The sequence below is a fragment of the Macaca fascicularis genome, chromosome 4 (assembly GCF_037993035.2).
Source record: "Macaca fascicularis isolate 582-1 chromosome 4, T2T-MFA8v1.1".
Taxonomy (NCBI): domain Eukaryota; kingdom Metazoa; phylum Chordata; class Mammalia; order Primates; family Cercopithecidae; genus Macaca; species Macaca fascicularis.
The window spans coordinates 22539264-22560667 of record NC_088378.1 but is presented as its reverse complement, the minus strand read 5'-3'; the positions used below and the strand labels follow the sequence as shown (position 1 = coordinate 22560667).

General features: G+C 41.7%; 1 protein-coding gene across 17 annotated transcripts in view; it reads left to right on the top strand.

The window, feature by feature from the left end:
* Nucleotides 1–21404, top strand: part of CEP85L (centrosomal protein 85L) — a 234927-nt gene that overhangs the window by 82436 nt on the left and 131087 nt on the right. Inside the window, exon 3 of one of the 17 annotated variants that reach the window (XM_074036941.1) lies at nucleotides 10196–10360. The exons of the other annotated variants lie outside the window; for them this stretch is intronic. The gene's annotated coding sequence lies outside the window, so the exon portion shown is untranslated. The remainder of the gene's footprint in view (nucleotides 1–10195; nucleotides 10361–21404) is intronic. 17 annotated transcript variants of the gene reach the window in all.

Genomic DNA, 21404 nt, shown 5'->3' with positions numbered 1-21404 from the left:
GCCATTTATAGCTTGATGGCCTTGATCCTGGAGGAAACAAAGTTGACAAGGAGGTTAAAAATATAGGGCCCAAAGGCGACTAATAGCAAGATGGCTGTTACATGTAGGGCCTGGAAAGGGGAGAAGTCAAGATACTCGCTGGTTAAATATACTCCAGGGTCCTGAGAGTTGGAACTCTTTCTTTCTACATTCTATTCGTTCCCTTGGCTCCTGGACCTTTTCGGCAATAATTCCTGACTGGTTGATGAAGCAGCAACATTCTTCCCCTAAGAAGAGGCAGGTTCTTCCTCTTTTAGCTGTTAATAAGTCTGGGGCCCTTCGGTTTTGGAGGGCTACCTCAGTTAGAGAATTAAGCTGGCTTTGTAGGGTCATCAGGGAGTTAGCAACCTGTTCCATATTATCATTTAATTCTTGTGATATTTTATAATAGAATTGGATGAAGGAGGTTACACCTCCAGTTCCAGTCCCAAGCCTGCCCAGTATTCTGGCTCCTACCATAAAAGGGAGAATAGGAGCTTGTGCTTGGTGGGACTGGGGTATAAGGAGACTTTGCAACTCTTCTTCAGTATAAATGAACATGGGGGGTGCTAGAAATGAGAGAAAGCATAACTCTTTTGGGGTGCCATTTAGACATGAATAAGCTGTGTTAGCACAGATGAAAAAGATGTCTGAAATTAGACAGGTGAAACCTGAGGTCACCAGTATCCAGGATTGACATTGAGAGATGTTTCTATTTGGAGGCATGTTGAAATTTATACATGTGAGATTTGAGGCCTTGTATGGGTGGGAGATTGGTGACTAGGGAGCCAATTGCCCCGGTGGTGTTTAGGACTAAGGTGGATAGGTTCCAGTGTCCTGGGACAGGGACTACTGGGAACATATGGTTGGAAATGCAAGGGAAGACACATCCAATAGTTAGTTGGATTGTCAGGAGAGGCCTCCTGCATTCCTGTGAGTGTGGTGTTAAGTAGACTCCAGAGATGGGAATGAGAGTCAAGAGTTTTTGTAACCTGGAAAGGTCTAGTTTGTTATATGGACTTGGAGTGTTAGATGGTTGGACCACGTTTTTAATTACTTGTTGGACATGTTTTTTGGCTTTATCCTGGACACCTCCTTCATCAGTTATACCCACATGGGTGTAATATGTCCAACACTGGGTGGTCCCTATGGCATCGGGACAGTTGGACTGGGTCATTTTTCCTTGGTGGTATGTACAGCCATTGTGGGAGCAGAGAGAAGCAGACTATAACATTCCTTTTTCATATAGGTGTGGGTAGTGAAGCCTGATTTAGTTTTAAAGAACATCCTTTTGAAGTTGACTGCATCAGTGTTTCTGGGAAGGGGAGGAGAGCATGCATTAGAGAAGCAAGTGCAGCAAGGGAGGGATGAAGAGGTGGCAGAAAGAATACTTAGTATTAGGAGAGTTAGAAGAAACTTAGAGGAGATCCTTATAAACGGAGTCATGGCACTCTGTAGGTGGAGCAGTAGTGGAAAGGAGGAGGGAAGAAGGAGTAAATTGTGTTAAAAGGAAGGACGATAGAAAAAAGGTTGATGTGATCAGGATTTTTGTCCCGGCAGGAGCTACAGTATGTGATCCTACTGCAAAGAGTATGGATAGTATACTGTTTAATGTGATGAAACAGTATAAGGACTCCATTAGAGAGAGCAAGGAGAGAGGTCAAAGATCATGTAGGTTTTCTACTTATCTTCTTTTAGGTAGAGATGAGTTTTTCTTCTTTAGGATTAACTGTAGGAGTCTTTTTAGCCTGGGGTGCTTCCTTCTGAAATAGGAGAAGCAGGGCCTCCAATGGCTCACAGGTGTATCAAGGCTGGTCTGGCTGATCTTGAGACTCCTGAGCTGATAGTCCCGTAAGTTCCTCAGAGGGTGTCCAAGGTGTAACTCGGGTGTGGTGAATCCGGGATTCCACTCCTGCCACCTTAACTGCAGTGGGGATAGAGACGATTACTGAGTATGGTCTCTCCCACAAGGGATCCGTAGATGGGAAGGTAGAGGGGAGGGACTTGACCAATACTAGATCTTCTGGTTGGAACAACTCTCTTCCTTTTTTCCTGTCACACCCTTTGGGTAAAGTTTTAAGGTTTTGTTGATATTTTGCTAGAGAAGTTATATCTTTGACCAAATTGGCCGTTTCCTGATTGAGCAGGAGGTCATTTGTGAGAAGAGGCCATCCGTACAGCATTTCCTATGGACTGAGCCCCATTCTGTGAGGGGAATTTCAGATTCTTACCAAGGCCATGGGCAGGAGAGTGGGCCATGGGAGTTGCTTTCTCAAATGCCTCCTTAGTGTTTCATTTGCCTTTTCGACCTTCCCTGAGGATTGTGGCCTCCAAGCGCAGTGAAGGTGATGTTGTATTCCTAGTGCCTTGGAAATTCCTTGAGTTATTGTAGCTCTAAAAGCTGGACCGTTGTCGCTCTGTAAGCTTTGGGGAAGTCTGAATCTAGGAGTTATTTCGTGAAGTAAAATTTTAACTACTTCTTGGTACTTCGCTGTTCTGCAGGGGAAGGCTTCCACCCAATTTGTAAAGGTATCAACACAGACCAACAAGTATTGAAATCCCCTTGACTTAGACATATGGGTGAAGTTTAACTGCCAGTCCTGTCCAGGATAGTGCCCTATTTGTTCCCCGAGAGGGGCCTTATGATGGACCAAGGGATTATTTTTTTTGGCACACCTTGCGGGCCTTGACTACCTGCCGGATGGTTTTAGAAGGTTTGGCCCTGTAAATAGGGATTTGGCCATCTTATGGGTACTTTCAATACCTATATGAAAAGTTTGGTGGAGGGTCTTAAGTATTTTCCACTGGCTGGCTTCAGGTATGAGCACCTTTCCCTCTTCTGTTGCTAACCACCCTGAGGGGAGAAAACTATGTCCCCGCGAGAGTCCCCATTCTGTTTCGGTTGGGGAATACTGGGGCTTAACCTCCTGGAGGGGGTTGCTCCATGCTAAGGGCCCTTCCATGGACAGTTCTAAAGGGAAGTCCTGCTTAGCAGCAGTTTTGGCCTCAGCGTCTGCTCAGTGGTTTCCTTCTGCTGCTTCTCCTTCACCTTTTTGATGACCCTGGCAGTGTAAGACTGTCACCTCCTTGGGTTTCTGCACTGTGTGCAATAATTTCATGATTTCCTTGTGGTACTTAATGGGTGTCTCCCCGGAGGTTATAAACTCCCTCTTTTTCCGTATTGCAGCATGGGCATGTAGAACTAGATAAGCATACCGGCTGTCTATCTACATATTTATTCTTTTTCCTTCTCCCAGTTCTAAGGCTCAGGTAAGTGCCACTAGTTCTGCTAACTGGGTGCTGGTCTCTGGGGGAAGAGGCTTACTCTCAAGTACTGTTGCATTGCTAACTATGGCATAGCCTGCCCTTTGTACCCCATTTTCTATAAATGAACTTCCATCAGTATGCAGGTTAAGGTCAGGGTTAGTTAAGGGGACTTCTGAGAGATACTCCTGGGCAGCATAAGTCTGGGTGATAATTTGGTGGCAGTTATGCTCTATTGGCTCCACATCCTCTGGGAGAAAAGTGGCAGAGTTGAGGGCTGCACATGTGCGTATTTGAAACACTGGTCCTTCAAGGATTAGTGCCTGGTATTTGAGTAGGTGGTTATCTGAGAGCCACAAACTTCCTTTAGCATTTAATATGCCACTTACATCGTGAGTAGTGCAGACAGTGAGATCCTTTCGTTGTATTATTTTGATAGTCTCTGATACTGAGAATGCCACTGCTGCAACCACCCATATAAACAGTGAGGTCAGCCTTTTGCTACTACGTCAGTTTCCTTACTTAGGTATGCCCCTGATTGTAGGGCTGTTCCCTGGGTCTGAGTAAGAACTCCAAGAGCTATTTCTGCTCTCTCTCTGACATATAAAGAGAAATTTTGTCCTGTGGGGAGACTTAGGGCTGGAGCTTGTACTAGGGTCTGTTTTAAAGTTTTGAAGGCTGCTTCCACCTCTGGTTCCCATCCTACTAGATGGGTATTCACCCTCTGGGTCTCCTTTATCAGAATATAGAGTGGCCTGGCCATCTCACTGTATCCAGGGATCCACAGTCGGCAAAAGCCTGTGATTCCAAGGAATCCCCGCAACTGTTTCAATGTCTCAGGGCGAGGGTAAGCCAGTATAGGCTGAATTTGTTCTTTGCTGAGGGCCCTAGTTCCTTTGGCTAGGATTAGGCCTAGATATTTAACTTGTTGTAGGCAGAGCTGGGCCTCTGACTTAAATACCTTGTACCCTCTATTAGCTAGAAAATTCAAGAGATCTAGAGTAGTCTGCTGACATGAGGTCTCCAAACTGGTAGCCAAAGGTAAGTCATCCGCATATTGGAGGACTAGACTGCCTGGACTTGAGAATTGGCCTAGGTCTTGGGCCAGTGCCTGACCAAACAGATGAGGGCTATCCCTAAACCCCTGGGGCAAGACCGTCTATGAAAGTTGGGACGTGTGGTCTGTAGGATCCTCAAAGGCAAAGAGGAACTGGGAGTCAGTGTGCAGGGGAATGCAGGAGAAGGCATCCTTGAGGTCCAGAACTGAACCATTCTGCTTCCTCTGGTATCTGAGAGAGCAGGGTATAGAGGTTGGGTACAGCAGGATATAAATGAATTACTGCCTCATCGATGATTCTGAGGTCTTGCACTAGTCTCCACTGACCATTTGGTGTTTGTACTCCTAGGATTGGGGTGTTGCAGGGACTGTGGCATTTTCTCAGTAAGCCTTGAGCTTTTAAATGCCTGATAATATCCTCTCGTCCTTTATGAACTCCAGGCCTTAGGGGATATTGCCTTTGATAAGGAAAAGTGGTGGGGTCTTTTAGCCTAATTTGAACTGGATGGGCATTTTTTGCCCTACCGAATTGTCCTTCCAATGCCCAGACTTCAGGGTTGATTCCCTCCTCGAGTAAGGTACACAAATGGGTGACTTGTCCCCCCGTATTCATGTAGATAATAGCTCCAGCTTTGGCTAATGTGTCCTTCCCTAATAAGGGTGTGGGACTCTCAGGCATGACAAGAAAGATGTGTGAAAAGAGCAAGGTCTCCCAATTGTAGCTGAGGAGGTGGGAGAAATACCTGGTTACAGGCTGTGCTAGGATTCCTCGGATGGTAATGGATCTTGAGGATAACCATCCAGGGCAGGAGATTAACAGTGAGAAGGCCGTGCTGTTGTACAGGAGGAAATCGATTTCCTGGCCTTTAATGGTTGAGCTTACCTGGGGCTCTGTGAGGGTGGTATAAGCTGACACTTGCCCCGGACACCCTCAGTCCTGTTGCTGAATAATCTGGCTGGGGGCCTCTGGCCCAGAGAGCCTTCATCGTCTGGGGCAGTACACCTTCCAGTGATTTCGTTGGCATATTGGACATGGGCGAGGGGGCTGTTTGTTTTTTGTTGAATAGTCTTTTTAAAAGTGTCCTTGCAAACCGCTCTGATAACAAGCCCTACCAGACAATTGTCCTGCTCCATTTTTTGTGCTCTTTGAACCTCCAAGGTTTGCTTGTCTGAGGGCCATGACCGAGGCTGCAGTCTTTCGCTTATCTTACTTTTCCCTTTTGGCCTGTTTCTCTCGGTCCTTTTTATAGAACACCAAGGTCACCAGGTTTAATAATGCCTCCAAATTTTGTTCTGGGCCGAAGGCAGACTTTTGGAGTTTTCTAATATCAGCTGCTGATCGGGTGATAAATTTATCCTTTAGAATAAGTTGGCCTTCCAGGGAATCTAGAGTTAGGGAGGTATACTTTCTTAGAGCCTCCTGTATCCTTTCTAGAAGAGCTGCAGGGTTTTCCTCTTTTCCATGTGTAATTGTGGAGAGCATTGTGTTGTTCATAGGCTTCTTCCTAATCTTAACCCTTCCAAGACACAAGTTAGCAAAATGCCTGCGGCTCCAGTCTCCATGATCTGAGTCGGTATCACAATGAGGGTCTACAGTGGGGACGTCTTTTGTGGTCTCCTTCTCCCCTGGGGCCATTTGATGTGTTTACCTGGCTGAGATACCATAAATCCCTAAAATGCTGGGCTACTGCTAAAGCTGCCTCCTTTTCAGTAGGACTTAAGATCTGATTAAGGAGCAACATGATATCGCTCCATGCTAGATCAAAGTACTGCCCTAACCCTTGTAAGACATCTATATAGTTACTGGGATCATCTGAGAATTTCCCTGTGTCTGCCTTTATTTGTTTTAAATCTGAGAGTGAGAAAGAGACATGCACATGGGTGGGCCTAAGTTCTCGTCCTACTGCTTGTAAGGGACATAGTTTGGGTGCCTGGTTTGCAGAGTTTACGTTTTCTTTTCGGTGTGCCTCTAACACTTGGGTGGGGCTGGATGGAGGAGAGTCAGTGAGGGAGGAGAGTAGGGCTGAGGAAAGAGGCCCTGAGCATGGAGGCAACTGTGGGTTTTTGTCATTTGGGCAAATCTTGCAGGCTTGGCATACAGCAGTATTGTCACGAAGCGTAAAGCAAGCCTGTACGTAAGGGACTTGACTCCATTTACATTCCCGTTTACAGAGAAGATGTAGTTGTAGAATGGTGTTATAATCAACACTTCCCTCAGGGGGCCAAGTTTCTCTGTTTTGTGAGGAGTACCAAGGCCAGGCATTGGTGCAGAAGAACATCAGCTGCTGCTTTTTTAAGGTCTCAGGGTCGAACTTGTCCCATTTATTCAGGATACATCTTAAGGGAGTGTCTGGTTTTGAAGGTGTAGTGCCCATCTGGAATTTTAAACACAGGTATACCCGCACACCTAGTTAGTCTTAGGGACTCGTCTTCCCCTTAGGGCACCCCGCCAAGGGTCAAGTCCAATTGTGCTTGGAGTGCATGGTCGTCCCTGAGCCTTCCATTTACTGGATTTAACCATGCTTACCAGCAGAATGGAAATCGTCCTTGCCCCCTGCCGTGCATCCATTGACCACTAGATGGGGCATGAGGACTGTTGGATTTATTGTGGTCCCTTTGCCAGTGCGTCCTATCTGTTCCAGGGTGGCAAGGCGTGGGTCGGGGTAACCACTGATGCTTGCATGCCAAGGCCCAGTGTACGTGGGCCTGGCCATAAAACTGTCCTTCAAGGAGGAATCTCTGAATTAGCGACAGGAGGCTTAGTAAGCTCAAAAGGGGTGGTTGATGTCCTCTAGGCCAGGGTCGACAGAACAACTGCTGTATTCTAGCCTTTTGTCCCCACTTTACGTCACAGGAGTAAGCCCCCCTCTTAAGGTGGTACCAGTATCCTGTGTCTCAGATGACTATATTTTCTTCCTTCCAATACCCATGATGGAATGGTTGAAATAGCAATTCAACTGCTCTAAGGGACGTACCCACACACCACAGATTGTACTTGAGAAGCACCAAAAAAAAGGGAAGTTCATCTGGGGAACAATGAAGGAAATGTCCTAGGGCCTCTACCATCCACATGGAAATTACAGATCTGTCTTCAAATTATCCTGATGTGGGAGACCATACGCAGTGGTGGGAACTGGCCTTTCAAAGTGGCAGTCAGATGGCAACACCTGCCTAAATTCCGGAGGGCGCCACGGACAGGGAACCTCTGGACGCCACCTTAAAAACTTAAGGCTCCTAAATAGGGATTCTTGGTCCTGTTTAGTGGAAATAATCTTGCTTACGAGGTGAGGAAAGAAGTCTAACCGGCAGATATTTGGACCCAGGAGGCAGGGGTCAGAAGATGTGGCTGTCTCATGCTTAGTAACCCGTGCTGTGGGAGCCTCTGGCGGGGCCATGGTCTCAACCAGGATATCTGGGAGACTGTGGCGTTTGCTGAGCACTCCCGGGTGTACTTCGGGACCCACGGAAAGTGAAAGAGTTAGAACTGGTTCCGGGCAAACCAATGTGCCTGACTTCAAAGGGTTGGGGGTTGTCAGAGAGCCTTTCCCAGAAAGCGTGGCGCCCCTGTCTTTAGTCCCGTGGTCATGCTAATTGCCTTTAACTGGCCGACAGGTGCCCAGTGTTTAGCTTCCAAATTCTAAGGAAGGACAGGACAGAATAGCAAGCGAAAGAGGTCCGAGGGTACTCACTGCGTGGTGATTGGGATACTCTTCCTGGAGTCTCCTGGCTGACTCGCCAAGATGTAACACCCAAGGTTCTTTGCCTAGCCACGCCAAAGAATTGGTGTGGTGGCTGACCACGACAAGTGACAGAGTCTCGGACCAAGAGAGAGTGAGCTGTAGGTTTTATTGAGCAGAGCGAAAGTACAAAGCTTCCACGCGTGGAAGGGGTCCTGAATGGGTTGCCACTGCTAGCTTGGGTAAACTGTAAGGCGGGAGATACATGAGGCGGGAAACATGTTACAGGGGCAAGAAACAAAGGCAGTAAATTATTAAGTGACCTGCCTTAGATATTGAGAAAAACCGAAATTGCGACTTATGCTTACCTGTTTTATGTCCTTGCAGCTGCACAGCAAGAAAAGCAGGACCTTATAGAACTTACAAACTATGTTTACAAGGAATTGGGAGGATAGATAAGGTCTGCTGATCACAGAAAAACAGGCAGTTAATCTTTTCTTTAACCCTGGTTTTGGGGGAGGGCACACAAGGAAAACTTACAGCTAAAATTATCGCTGTTTATAGCTTTCTTGGGGAAGAAAACACATAAGCAAATCGTGGTGTTAGGAATATTTTAAGCATATACCCTCAATATTATTTGTCCAGAACTGCAGTAAGTCCTGATGCAGGAAATGAATGAGTTTTACAGTTTTCTAAGCCCTTACTTGACCCAGGAAGCCCAGCTGGCATCACCTCTCACTTTCAATTGCATCTCCTATAAAGTGCAAGTTTTTATTATTTTTAAAATTTAATTTTAATTTTTTTTTTTAGAGACTGGAGCTTGCTACGTTGCCCAGGCTGGTCTTGAACTCCTGGGCTCAAGTGATCCCCTCCTACCTCAGCCTTTCTTTTTTTCTTTTTTCTTTTTTTTGAGAGAGTCTTGCTCTATCACACAGGCTGGAGTGCAGTGGTGCGATCATGGCTCACTGCAACCTCTGCTTCCTGGGTTCAAGTGATTCTCCTGCCTCAGCCTCCTGAGTAGCTGGGCTTATAGGCATGTACCACCATGCCTGGCTAATTTTTCTACTTTTAGTAGAGACAGGGTTTCACCATGTTGGTCAGGCTGGTCTCGAACTCCTGACTTCGTGGTCCACCTGCCTCAGCCTCCCAAAGTGCTGGGATTACAGGTGTGAGCCACTTCACCTGGGCTTTTTTTTTTTTTTTTTTTTTTAAGACAGGGTCTTGCACTGTTGCCCAGGCCAGAGTGTAGTGGTGCAGTCTTGACTCACTGTAACCTCTGCCTAATGGGTTCAAGCATTCTGCCTCAGCCTTTCAAGTAGCTGGGTTTACAGGTGCCTGCCACCATGCCTAGCTAATTTTTGTATCTTTAGTAGAGATGGGGTTTCACCGTGTTGGACAGGTTGGTCTCAAACTCCTGTCCTCAGGTGATCTGCCTGCCTCGGCTTCCCAAAATGCTGGGATTACAGTTGTGAGCCACCATACCCAGTCTCCACCTCAGCCTTTTGAGTAGCCGGGATTACAGGTGCATACCATCATATCTGGCCACTGAGCACAAGTTCCCTATCCCACTCCCTTTTTTCCCCCGTTTTTTTGAAGATAGTCTCACTCTGTCACCCAGGCTGGAGTGCAGTTGTGCTATTATGGCTCACTGCAGCCTTGACCTCCTCGTCTCAAGTGATCCTTCTGTTTCAGCTTCCCAGGTAGCTTTGGTTACAGGCTTGTGCCACCATTCCTGGCTTTTTGTTTGTTTGTTTTGTTTTTTTGTAGGGACAGGGTCCTACGATGTTGCCCAGGTTGGTCTCGAAGTCCTGGGCTCAAGTGATCCTCCGGGCTTTGCCTCTGAAAGTGTTGGGATTACAGACGTGACCCACCATACCTGGCCTCACGGAGCACAAGTTTTAAAATTTGAAATTCACTGTACTGGTTTTTCTCCCTTTATGGTTTGTGCTTTTTATGTCAAGTTTAAGAACTCTTTGCCTAGTTCTACGTCTTGAAGATATTTTCTCATTTTTTTCTTCAATATTTTATCATTGTATGTTTTATCTTTGTGATCCATTTTGAGTTAATTTTTTATATGTGTGTGTTTAGGATTCCCCAAGGCTTCTCCTAGACTCAATTGATTTTCATAAAGAATCACAGAACTTAAAGTTGTTATACTTATGGCTATGGTTTGTTACAGCTAAAGGATACAGATTTAAGTCAGTGATGGAAAAAGAAGCAAAGGACAGGGTCCAGGAGACACCAGGCCCAAATTTATAGTTGTCCTATCACTGTGAAGTCATATGCACAGAGTTCATTTCTTCCAGCAGTGATGTATGAGAACATGTGGAATACTGAAAACTAGGTAAGGTCAGCTGAGCTCTGTGGTGTCCACGGTTTTTTGGTAGGTGGGTATGTAGGTGTGGTTGACTGCCCTCATGGATGACCTCCATCTGCAGCCCTCCAGCTGATGCCATTTGGTCCAAGGCCCCCACCATTAATCACATTATTAGCATAGACTATATGGAGTGGCCTAAAACCTCCAGGTAAAGAAAGACTTTCTTACTAGGCTGGACATTCCAAGGGCTTAGAAGTTACATCCTAGGGAGCTGGGCAAGGGCCAAATATTTCTCAGAATGTGCAAGGTGTGGGAAACCCAGACTTGCTGAGTTAATTAATCCTTATTGCACAGTGTGAGACATAGACTTGAGGTTTTTTTTTTTTTTTTCCTATTTACTTTTTGGGTAGAGTTATTATGTCTACTGTATTGTTTTTCAAATTGTGTTACCTCTTCTAGTTTCTTTTCCTTTCTATATAAGCTTAGAATATTGAAGTCTGGGTATTTGGTTAAAAAAAGGAAAAAAGAAAAAATAAGCTTAGAATAATCAAGGTACTGGAAGTAAAACTCATAAAAATTATGAGTTTGTACAAAAAAGAATACAAAAAAATCTTCCTGGGAATTCGATAGGAATTTTGTTGTTTGTCAGATTGGGGAGAAATAACGTCTTTTCTTGGTGAGTTTTCCAATCTGTGAAGATGGTGTCATCTCCATTTATTTAGATTTTTTATTTCGCTCACCAGTGTTGTATAGTTTTTAACATACATTTTCTATACGTACGTTGTTAGATTTACACCTAAATATTTTATGTTTTTGGAGTGATTGTAAATCGTATTTTCAAGTTTTGAGACATAGAACCCAGAAATAAATTTAGAAATGCATTTATAATATAGAAATACATTTGCTTTTAAGAATATAAATTTATCTGTTTGTCTGCCTGTCTGTCTGTGTATCTATCTATCTGAGATGGAGTTTTGCTCTTGTTGCCTAGGCTGGAGTGCAATGGTGCGATCTCAGGTCACCACTTGTTTATATTTTCTTAAGGATTTTTTTCTTGTGTATCAATAACGAATATTGTCCTGTAGTTTCTTTTTTTCTTTGGTACTCTCTTGATATCAGGGTTAATACTATAATACCTTTATAAACGAATAGGGAAATGTTCTCTCTTATTTTTTGGAAGAGATTGTATAGAATGGTGTTGATTCTTTTTTATACATTTGGTAGAATTTTCAGTGAAATACTCTGGGCCCAGATTCTTTTTTTTTCTTTCTTTCTTTTTTTTTTTTTTGAGACACAATTTTGCTCTTGTTGCCCAGGCTGGAGTACAATGGTACGATCTCAGGTCACCACAGCCTCTGCCTCCTGGGTTCAAGCGATTTTCCTTCCTCAGCCTCCTGAGTAGCTGGGATTACAGGCATGTGCCACCACGCCTGGCTAAGTTTTGTATTTTTAGTAGAGACTGGGTTTTGCCATGTTGGCCAGGCTGGTCTTGAACTCCTGACCTCAGGTGATCCACCTGCCTCGGCCCCCCAAAGTGCTAGAATTACAGGCGTTAGCCACCACACCTGGCCAATGGGCCCAGAGATTATTAATTTTTGAAATTTTAAAATTGTGAAATCAGTTTCCTTAATAGTTATAAAGTGTTTCAAATTGGATGAGTTGCTTTTGTTTTTTAGAGGAAGTGGTTGATTTCACCTAAATTTATGTGTGTAGAATTGTTTATAACATTCTCTTATTATTTGTTAGATGTCTGCAGGCTATGTGGTAATGTCCCCTGTTTCATTTCAGTTACTGTTTTTTTTTCTTTCCTTTTTTTTTTTTTTGAGATGGAGTTTCACTCTTGTTGCCCAGGCTTGAGTACAGTGGCGCGATCTTGGCTCACTGCAACCTCTGCCTCCCGGGTTAAGCGATTATCCTCCCTCAGTCTCCTGAGTAGCTGGGATTACAGGCACACACCACGTTGCCTGGCTAATTTTTGTATTTTTAGTAGAGACGGGATTTCTCCTTGTTGGTCAGGCTGGTCTCTAACTCCTGACCTCAGGTGATCTGCCCACCTCTGCCTCCCAGAGTGCTGGGAGTACAGGTGAGCCACCATGCCTGGCCTCTCATTTCAGTTATTGTTAGTTTGTGTCTTCCTGCCTTGTTTTTCAGTTTTGGTAGCAGTTTGTTGATTTTACTGATCTCTGCAAAGAACCATCTCCTGGTTACATTAATTTTCTCATTTGTTTTCTGTGTTCAATTTCAGCATTTCTGCTCTTTGTTAGTTCCTTTTTTTCTACTTGCTTTTGGTCTGTTGAACTCTTCTTTTTTTTCTAGGTTCTTGTTAGCAGATTAGATTACTGATTTGAGAGTTTTCCACTTTTAAAATATGCTAATATAAATTTTCCTCTCAGAACTGCTTTAGCTGTGTCCCACAAATTTTGATATTTTATATTTTCATTTTAGTTCAGTTCAGTGTATTTTTTGTAATTTACCTTATGACTTCCTCTTTGCTACTCAGGACTGTAAGTGTGTTGTTTAGTTTCAAAGTGTTTGGAGATTTTCCTGCTGTCTTTCTGTTATTAATTTCTAGTTTTTCCATTGTAGCTAGAAACACTTCATGTGATTTCAGTCCTTTAAATTTGTTGACATTTGTTTTAGGGCCCACCATATGGTATATTTGATATATGTTCTGTGGGTACTTGGAAGGAATGTGTATTCTGCTCTTGTAGTGGGGGAATGTCCTATAAATGTTGATTAGATCTTGTTATGTTGAGTTCTGTATACGTGATGATTTTCTGTCTAGTATTTCTCTCAGTTGTTGAAAGACGAGTGTTTAAAAATCTATGTTATTATAGATTTGTGTATTCTTTTATTTCTATGTTTTTGCTTTATGTATTGCAGCCACATTGTTTGGTGTGTATACATTTAGAATTGCTATTACTTCTTGGTGGATAGGCCTTTTTATCATTATATAATGTCCCTCTCTGTCTTTGGTAGTTTTCTTTTCTCCTAAGCTTACTTTATTTGATATTAATATAGCCAACATGCTTTTTTTTAAATTAATGTTCACATGGCATATGTTTTATATCCTTTTACATACAACCTATCTATATTATTATTTGAGGTAAATGACTTCTAACGGCATGTAGTTGGGTCATGGTTTCTCATCAATCTTCTGTACCAATTTCTGTCTTTTAATTGGTACATTTAGACCATTTATATTTAATGTAATTATTTATGTTAATACTTAAGTCTTTCTATTTGTTCTCCATTTCTGTTTTCATTATCTGTCTTCCTGTGGGTTACTTGAACATTTTTAGAATTCCATTTGGATTCATCTGTGTTTTTGAGTGTCTCTCTTTGTGTAGTTCTTCTAATAGTTGCTTTAGGTATTTTTATATACATTGCTCTTGGTACATTAGATATACATATGTATCACAGTTTACTGATGTTATTTTACCAGTTTGAGTGGAGTGGAGAAATCTTACCTCTTTTTATATCCCTTTACCCTCCCTCATTTATAATAAAATAGTTTCACATATTTCCTCTACATATATTTATAACCACATCAAACACCCATCAAACATAATTTAAGAAACTCAGGAGCAGAAGGAAAGCCTATTTTATTTATTCATAATTTTGTTTCTTGTGTTTTTTCTTCCTTTGTGATGTTCCAAGGTTTCTTTTTTTATTGCTCCCTTTCTGTTTAGAGAACCTCCTTTAGTCATTCTTCATTCTTTTAGATCTCCAATGACAAATTATCTTAGTTTTCTTTTAACAGAGAATGTCTTGACTTCCTCTTGATTCTTTGAGGATAATTTTACTGGGTACACATTTCTAGTCTGACACTTCTTTTCTTTTACCACTTGAAAATATTTTTCTACTTCCTTTTGACCACTGTGATTTCTGATAACAAATCTGCTGTCATTTGAATTGTTTTGTGCCCTCCCTCCCCCGTTGATAAGTTGCCGTTTTTTTTTTTTTTTTCCTGGCTGATTTCAATATTTTTTTTGTTTGTTTTTCTTCAGTTTTCAGAAATTTAATTATCATGCGCCTTTGGGTGGATTTCTTTGGGTCTTGTAGTTGAAAGTGATGGGGCACTGTCTCCTTATTGCCAGGTGGAGATGTAAGTCCCAATTTCCCACATGGCCTTTGCTGATACTTGAGGGATAAGGAAGAGCACCTTGTTACTGCTGGGTAGGGGTGGAAGTCAGAATTCCCAGGTTATCACCACTGACACCACAGTGTGGGTTGCCTTATTATTACTCAGTGATGGTGAAAGTCCTCAGTCTCAACCAGGCCTCCTCTGATACCACCTAAGGGTAGAGGGGAAGGGGTGTCCCCATATTGCTAGACAGGAGTAAAGGCCCTGTCTCCCTATTTGACCTTCTTTGATACTATTATGGTGGCACTTTTAGGGTGTTTTATTACAGCCTGGCAAGTTTAGAAGTCTAGGTACCCCACTTGGCTTTTGTTAGCATGGGTGTAGGTTCCCAAAAGATAAAATTAGTGTTATGAATTTGATGAAGAGCTTGAGCTGCATTTAAAACCTGCTATTACTTGGTATAGTTATCTGTACAACCTTGGATAATTTCGCACTTCTTTGAGCCTCACTTTTAAAATAAAAAATCTCTAAATTGGAGATAACTCTATGTGTGGTGGTGATTTAATATGATGACTTTTAAATAGCTTGGCACAATTGGCATCAGTATCATTGCTTAAGAAGTGATTCTGGTTCTCCTTCCTTGCTCCCTTATGTTTTCTCACGTCTCTCTTCTCCATTTTTTTCCCTAGAAATGTTTCCTAACTGACTTATCTAAAGTGATACTTCTATTGCCACCCTCACAATTTTGTGCCCGCTGCTTTATTTTGGGTTCGCCTATTGTTTGTTTCATAGGACAGGAACTGGTTTGTACTGGGTGTTCAATTTTGTTGAATGTAACAATGAATATGTAAACTCTCAGTTAAGGTTCCTGTTTCTACCTACATTTTTTTTTTTTTTTTTTCCAATCCTGGTTTTGAACCTGGTATTTCTGAGGTTGCAGTGTACATTCTTCTGTTCTGCTTCAATATTTAACACCCTTTGTTTTCTGTTGTCAGGAATTGTGTTCTAATCTCTTTCGCTTGATGGTCTCATATTGTTCACTGGTGTGGGTTTCTGTGTGTTTCTGTGTTTTACTTTTTGTCATTTCACTGGGTCTTGGAAGGGAGGGAATATATGTGTGTATACTCAGGCAGTGATCTTGAACCAGAAATCCTGTCATATAGGTGTAAGTGAAAAAGAAAATGAAGAGAAAAAGAACTTAGAAAGAGATTGTCAAACTTGTCCTTAATGCCAACTACTATTATGTATTTCTTCTCATTTTTCCTGATTTATAAAGGTAATACACATTTACAAAAGCATAAAGGTGAACATTGTTTTAAAAGCAAATTCATATTTCAGGTATTATTCATGGATCTGAAAAATTTGACTCCACATAGAATTATTTTGAAAAATTATATGGAGCAAAAAAAGAAGTCTCCCTTTATTTCGTTTCCTTCTTTAATTCTTGCTTTTCAAGAGGTCGCCAGTGTTACTAATGTGTTGTATGTTCTTCTAGACCTCTTGCTGTTCATTTATTCACATACACATAGGCTTTTAAATAAACTGATCATTCCATACATGTTTTATGATTTGCTTTCTTTTTCTAAAAGATCTATATATTAGATTTCTTTAAAAAATAATTTTTATTTTGAAATGATTCACATAATCTAATTCATACCACCTGAAGTTCCTAGAATTAGTTTATTCTCCAAGGAGATTTAGCCATTAAGGTAAGCTTAGGATTAGGTTTGATCTCCATGGGCATTTAAAGAAGAAGGCTTTTGTGGGGGCCTTTTTTCTGTGTTGGAAAGAACACACATAATTAATAAAAGTCCTGCCAATTTATGGTATGAGCCAAACAAATCAGAGAATAAAACAAAAACCTAGAATTTCTGTTCCACCATTTGACAAAAATACCTCCATATACATACATACATGTTTATATGTATAACACATTTCTGTAGCAGGCATATTAACTTAATTTTTAAAAACACATGCATATATGGACATTTAATATGTGATATAAAGATAGCATTTTAAAGCAGTAGGAAAATATTAGGCCTGAAAACAGTGGTAGTAGATCTCTACCTCAAACTATAACAAATTTGAGATGGAATAAAGAGCTATTGATTTCCTTTAAAAATCTAGGAGATATGAGATTAATTTTATATTCTTAGGTCAGAAATGTTCTTTTTTTTTTTTTTTTTTTTTTTTGAGACGGAGTCTCGGTCTGTCACCCAGGCTGGAGTGCAGTGGCACGATCTTGGCTCACTGCAAGCTCCACCTCCCGGGTTCACACCATTCTCCTGCCTCAGCCTCCTGAGTAGCTGGGACTACAGGTGCATGTCACCATGCCCAGCTAATTTTATGTATTTTTAGTAGAGACGGGTTTCACCGTGTTAGCCAGGATGGTCTCGATCTCCTGACCTCGTGATCTGCCTGCCTCGGCCTCCCAAAGTGCTGGGGTTACAGACATGAGCCACCGTGCCCGGCAGAAATGTTCTTAAGTCACAAAACATTTAATAAAAATTTAAAGAAATTGAACATTGATAAAAGATACAAAATAAAAAAGACACATACTGGAAGCAAATGTTTGTAATACAGTTGACAAGGAAATAGAGTCTCTGGTGCCTAAAGAGCTCCTATAGGCTGTTCTGTCTATAGAGCAGCCATCCTTTTATTCCTTTACTTTCTTAATGAACTTGCTTTCACTTTGCCTTGTGGACTCGCCCTGGCTTCTTTCTTGCATGAGATCCAAGAACCCTCTCTTGGGGTCTGGATCAGGACCCTTTCCTGTAACGTATTTCTGGCAACCATAGAAGGGACTACACTTGCAAAACCCCTGACCCAAAGGCTAACTTTGGGTAACTGGTGGGATCCAGTAACATCTTTCTGTCCTCCGTGGAAGCGACTATACTGCAGAAACCCCTGACCCAAAGGCTAACTTTGGGTAAGTGGTGGGGTCTAGTAACATTTTTCTCATGAACCACAAAAGGGACAATATTGAGACCCCCGACCCAAAGGAAACAGACTGAAGCACTGATTGGACAACTTTGGGTAAGTAGCGGGGTACCTGGGTAAAGATGGGATTGGGTTAGAGGCCCAACTTAGGGGAGTTAGAGTGTCTCCTAAGACAGAGTAGGTTAGAGGCCCCTCTTAATAAAAAGCAAGGGTGCTTGACCGACCTTGGGTTAGAGGCCCAACTTAGGAGGGTTAGAGGCCCCCTCATCACTATTGGATGTTAACTGCTATTCTCTTTGGATTAATCTGCCTTGTACTCTTTGCTATGGGTGGCAGGATTAGGCATGTACAGGATCGTGGGACATGGGAAGCTTTTTCCTCCCTAAAAGGGGAAATGAGAGCTGATGAGACTGGCTGGAAAAGATTCCTTTGGTACTGAGAAGCAGCCGCCTGAACTTTTCAGTGTTGCATTGGGTGGGTCTTTCTCTGGCCTCCCTAAGCTCTTCATCTTCCCCACCCTGCCATAGGCAATACTTTCCTTCTCTACTTTTCCTTTCCTATCTTTTCTATTACTCAGGGTGACCATCTTGCCCAGAGACCACGTGTTGAAAGTCCAAGTTGGAGTTTGGATTAAAGATGATGAGGCCCATTTGGGGGCAAATTTAAGCCTTGCCAGTTTGATATTGGGTGCTAAGCAGAGTGGCTAATGTCTTTGTTTTATCACTTGTATTTTCCTCGGGCCCGAACGAAAAAAAATAATTTTCCTTTATGATGCGGCTTGGCCCCCATGGCTGTGGTGCTACAAGCTGGATCACTAAAGCTGCTCAGGGAAAGGGAACTTAGAAGCCTGGCATGCCAGCAAAAGGGTAAGAATTTCTTACCAGTCAGATTTCAGGCTTCTCTCTCTCTCTGCAAATGGTTGACTGAATGCTAAAAAAAAAAATAAAAAAAAATAAAATCAGTGTTTATGAAGTTTTGATTAATGCAAAAAATAATTCTAAGGCTAGTCTTAAGCTAGTGTATTTTGTGCTATGAATTTGTTTTTCTGTGTTGAGGGGTACTTCAGGATAAAACACAGGCTTAGAACACCTGTAAGCCCGCTTTTCAAGAAGACCCAGCAAGCTGGTCAGTAACAAACTTGGCTGCAGGTCTCTGAAACAAACAGAAATACTGGATGAAGTCTCCACCTTGTTTTATGTCCTTGGGAGCTTGGCCGTGTAACCATGTGGCAGTACCCTCTGTTTTCCTCATGAAACTCCAGGAATTAAAGCAGATGGATCCCTCTCAGAATTAAAGGCTCTGTTCTGTTTTGCATTGTGTTATCTGACGGTTTTGAGTTTTGGGGGTATTAGAAATTGCTTTGCATTATGAGAGAGCTTTGGTGTGTAATAACTAGGTAGGAAATATGCTTTAAGGGACAGCTGATAGTAGTTAGGGAGGGGTACTTGACTCTTTGCACACTTGGATCAGAGAAGCATACTCTTGGCCACCTGGAAGATAAGGAAACATCCCTACCCCACACTGGGAGATGAGACTCCCATGAGGGATGGACTGATGACAAAATGGGCTGGTTGCCTTTGGGTTGCCTTGAAGTGAAATGCAGAGTAGAAGCAAACTCCTGTACTGTCTTCTCTAGTATTTCTCTCCTTTTGGGGATCCAGGAACCAGCATAAAATAGCACCCTTAATTTTGGGGATCTATCTTTGCCTTCAACTGCTTATTTGGCCCCAGAAACGCATGCTTTCCTGGCCCTGTTCCGTCAAGGGCTCCACCTTGAAGCCAGTAATCCACTTATGAAACTGGTGATGAAAAATGTTACACATGCAGAATCTTCTGTCTGTCCATTTATTAATATGTGTTGTATGTTTATAAAAGAGCTCTAATTGCTTAGAAAAATAAGAACTTAATATTTTTTCAGAAAAATGGAAACAAAAATGCCTTTTTGTTCACGTGACTTTAGTAATCTTTTGGAAATAAAGACAGTTTTAAAAATTATTGGTAAAATATCTTGAAAATGTAGACATTTGGTCTAAATTAAGGTCAGTATCAGACTTGCTAAATGCTTTAAGGTTAAACTGTTTCTTTTGGAAACAGTTCAATTTACCTGCCGTAAAGCCATTAGATTCTAGATAAGGCCTGGGGACATGTAGAGTTAGCCACGCCCCCTAGCTCTGTTGGAGAGTCAGCTCTTATCTGCAGTTGTGCCCGGTGTGTCCTAGTAACACAAAATTGCTTACTAACCAGGGTTTTCACCAAAAGTAAAAGTTAACATTGTAACATGTAATTGAGACTATTGAAGAAACAGTTCTACATGCAAGGTGTCTAAGGAAAGTAAAATGTACTTTTGGTAAAAGATTATAAGAAGGCATCGGAATGTGGATTTTTTGCCTAAAGAGTTAAATAGTTATTTTAAGTTAGAATAAAGCTAAAAGTTTGAACAGTTGTGGATGGCGTGAAAAAAATTGTTAAGAGATTCTGTGTGTGAACATATTGACTAAAGTTAAAGGGGTATTATTCAGTTTTTCCGTAAATTAAACATTGGAATGAAAGCATAACAGGTTTTTCTTAGAGCACTAATCTGCTTTTTCACAAAAAAATGTAAATGGTTATAAAAGGTTTATAAGAATCTTACCTTACAGTCAAACTGATTAAGATTGGATAGACATAAAATTTTATTAAGAATTGGGTTTAACATTGATAGGACATTAATATAAAGGTGAAATTTGGCTTATTTGGTGTAAAAGTCATACAGGACGCATTATTATCAAATGTAAAATGGTGTTTTGCTTTCTTTGGACTGTATTTGCACAAATGTGTTACTGGAATATGTTCCAAAGTTATGGGAAACTCCTATAATTCTAATATGACTTAATGTATGTTATTTATAATTGTTATGTGAAATTCTGTATGCCACAAAATTAACCAAATTTCCTTATCAATTGTGGCTTTAATAGTGGCTAGCCTAAAACTTTTTACTACCCACAGACAATTGTCTTGTTTTAGTCCTCTTTAGAAGGCGGTTTATAATCAACTATGGAACTCTAGCAGGTATTCTTAAGTGCAGGTTTTCTGATAACTTTGGAGATTATGATATCAGAATAATGGAAAAAACTTTCAGAACTCTCAGAGCTAAAATGTTCATAACTATCCAACAGAAGTTAACGACATGGACTAAACTGAAGAAGTCTAGTCTTTTTAACTTTTCTTAAAACATTGCTGATCCTTTGTTTTGTTTTTCAGAGTCAAGAAAACTTCTTTTAAGCTATTTAAAGGTTTTAACAGTTGTGTGTACTCCTGTGAACAAAATTTGGAGCATATTTATTTCTCTCTACCTGATTTCTCCAGAATTTGGAAACTAGTTGTGAGTATTCTTAACTTAGAGCAATATGGTTATTTGCATAGGTGCAATAAGAATCTGTTTTCTTTTGTAACAGGACACAATTGGATAAATTGGTTATTTTACCAAAGCTTTGACTGGAATGGTGTGTTTTCCTTTAAGAAATTAAACTTGACTTATAGAGCCAATTAAAGCCCCTTGGGGAACTGGCCTCATTCCTTGCCTACACAGTCCCTGTAAACAGGGTTTCAGACCTGTGGTAAGTAAAGAATGTCACTTTCTGTCAGGTCCAGGAGCTCCAAGTTAGCTTGGGACCCCAAGAGGAGAAGAATTTACCCAACTTATTGCTATTTGAGGGTACAAACCCAAGGCTGGGCTTGGCTTTAAAAAAGTCTTATCTGGGGCTGGGTACAGTGGCTCACACCTGTAATCCCAGCACTTTGGGAGGCCAAGGTGGGCAGATCATGAGGTCAGGAGTTCGAGACCAGCCTGGCCAACATTTTTAGTATAGATGAAGCCCCATCTCTACTAAAAATACAAAAAATTAGTTGGGCGTTGGTGGTGGGCTCCTGTAATCCCAGCTAATCAGAAGGCTGAGGCAGGAGAATCGTTTGAACACGGGAGGTGGAGGTTGCAGTGAGCTAAGATTGTGCCGTTGCACTCCAGCCTGGGTGACAGTGCTAGACTATATCTCAAAAAAAAAAAAG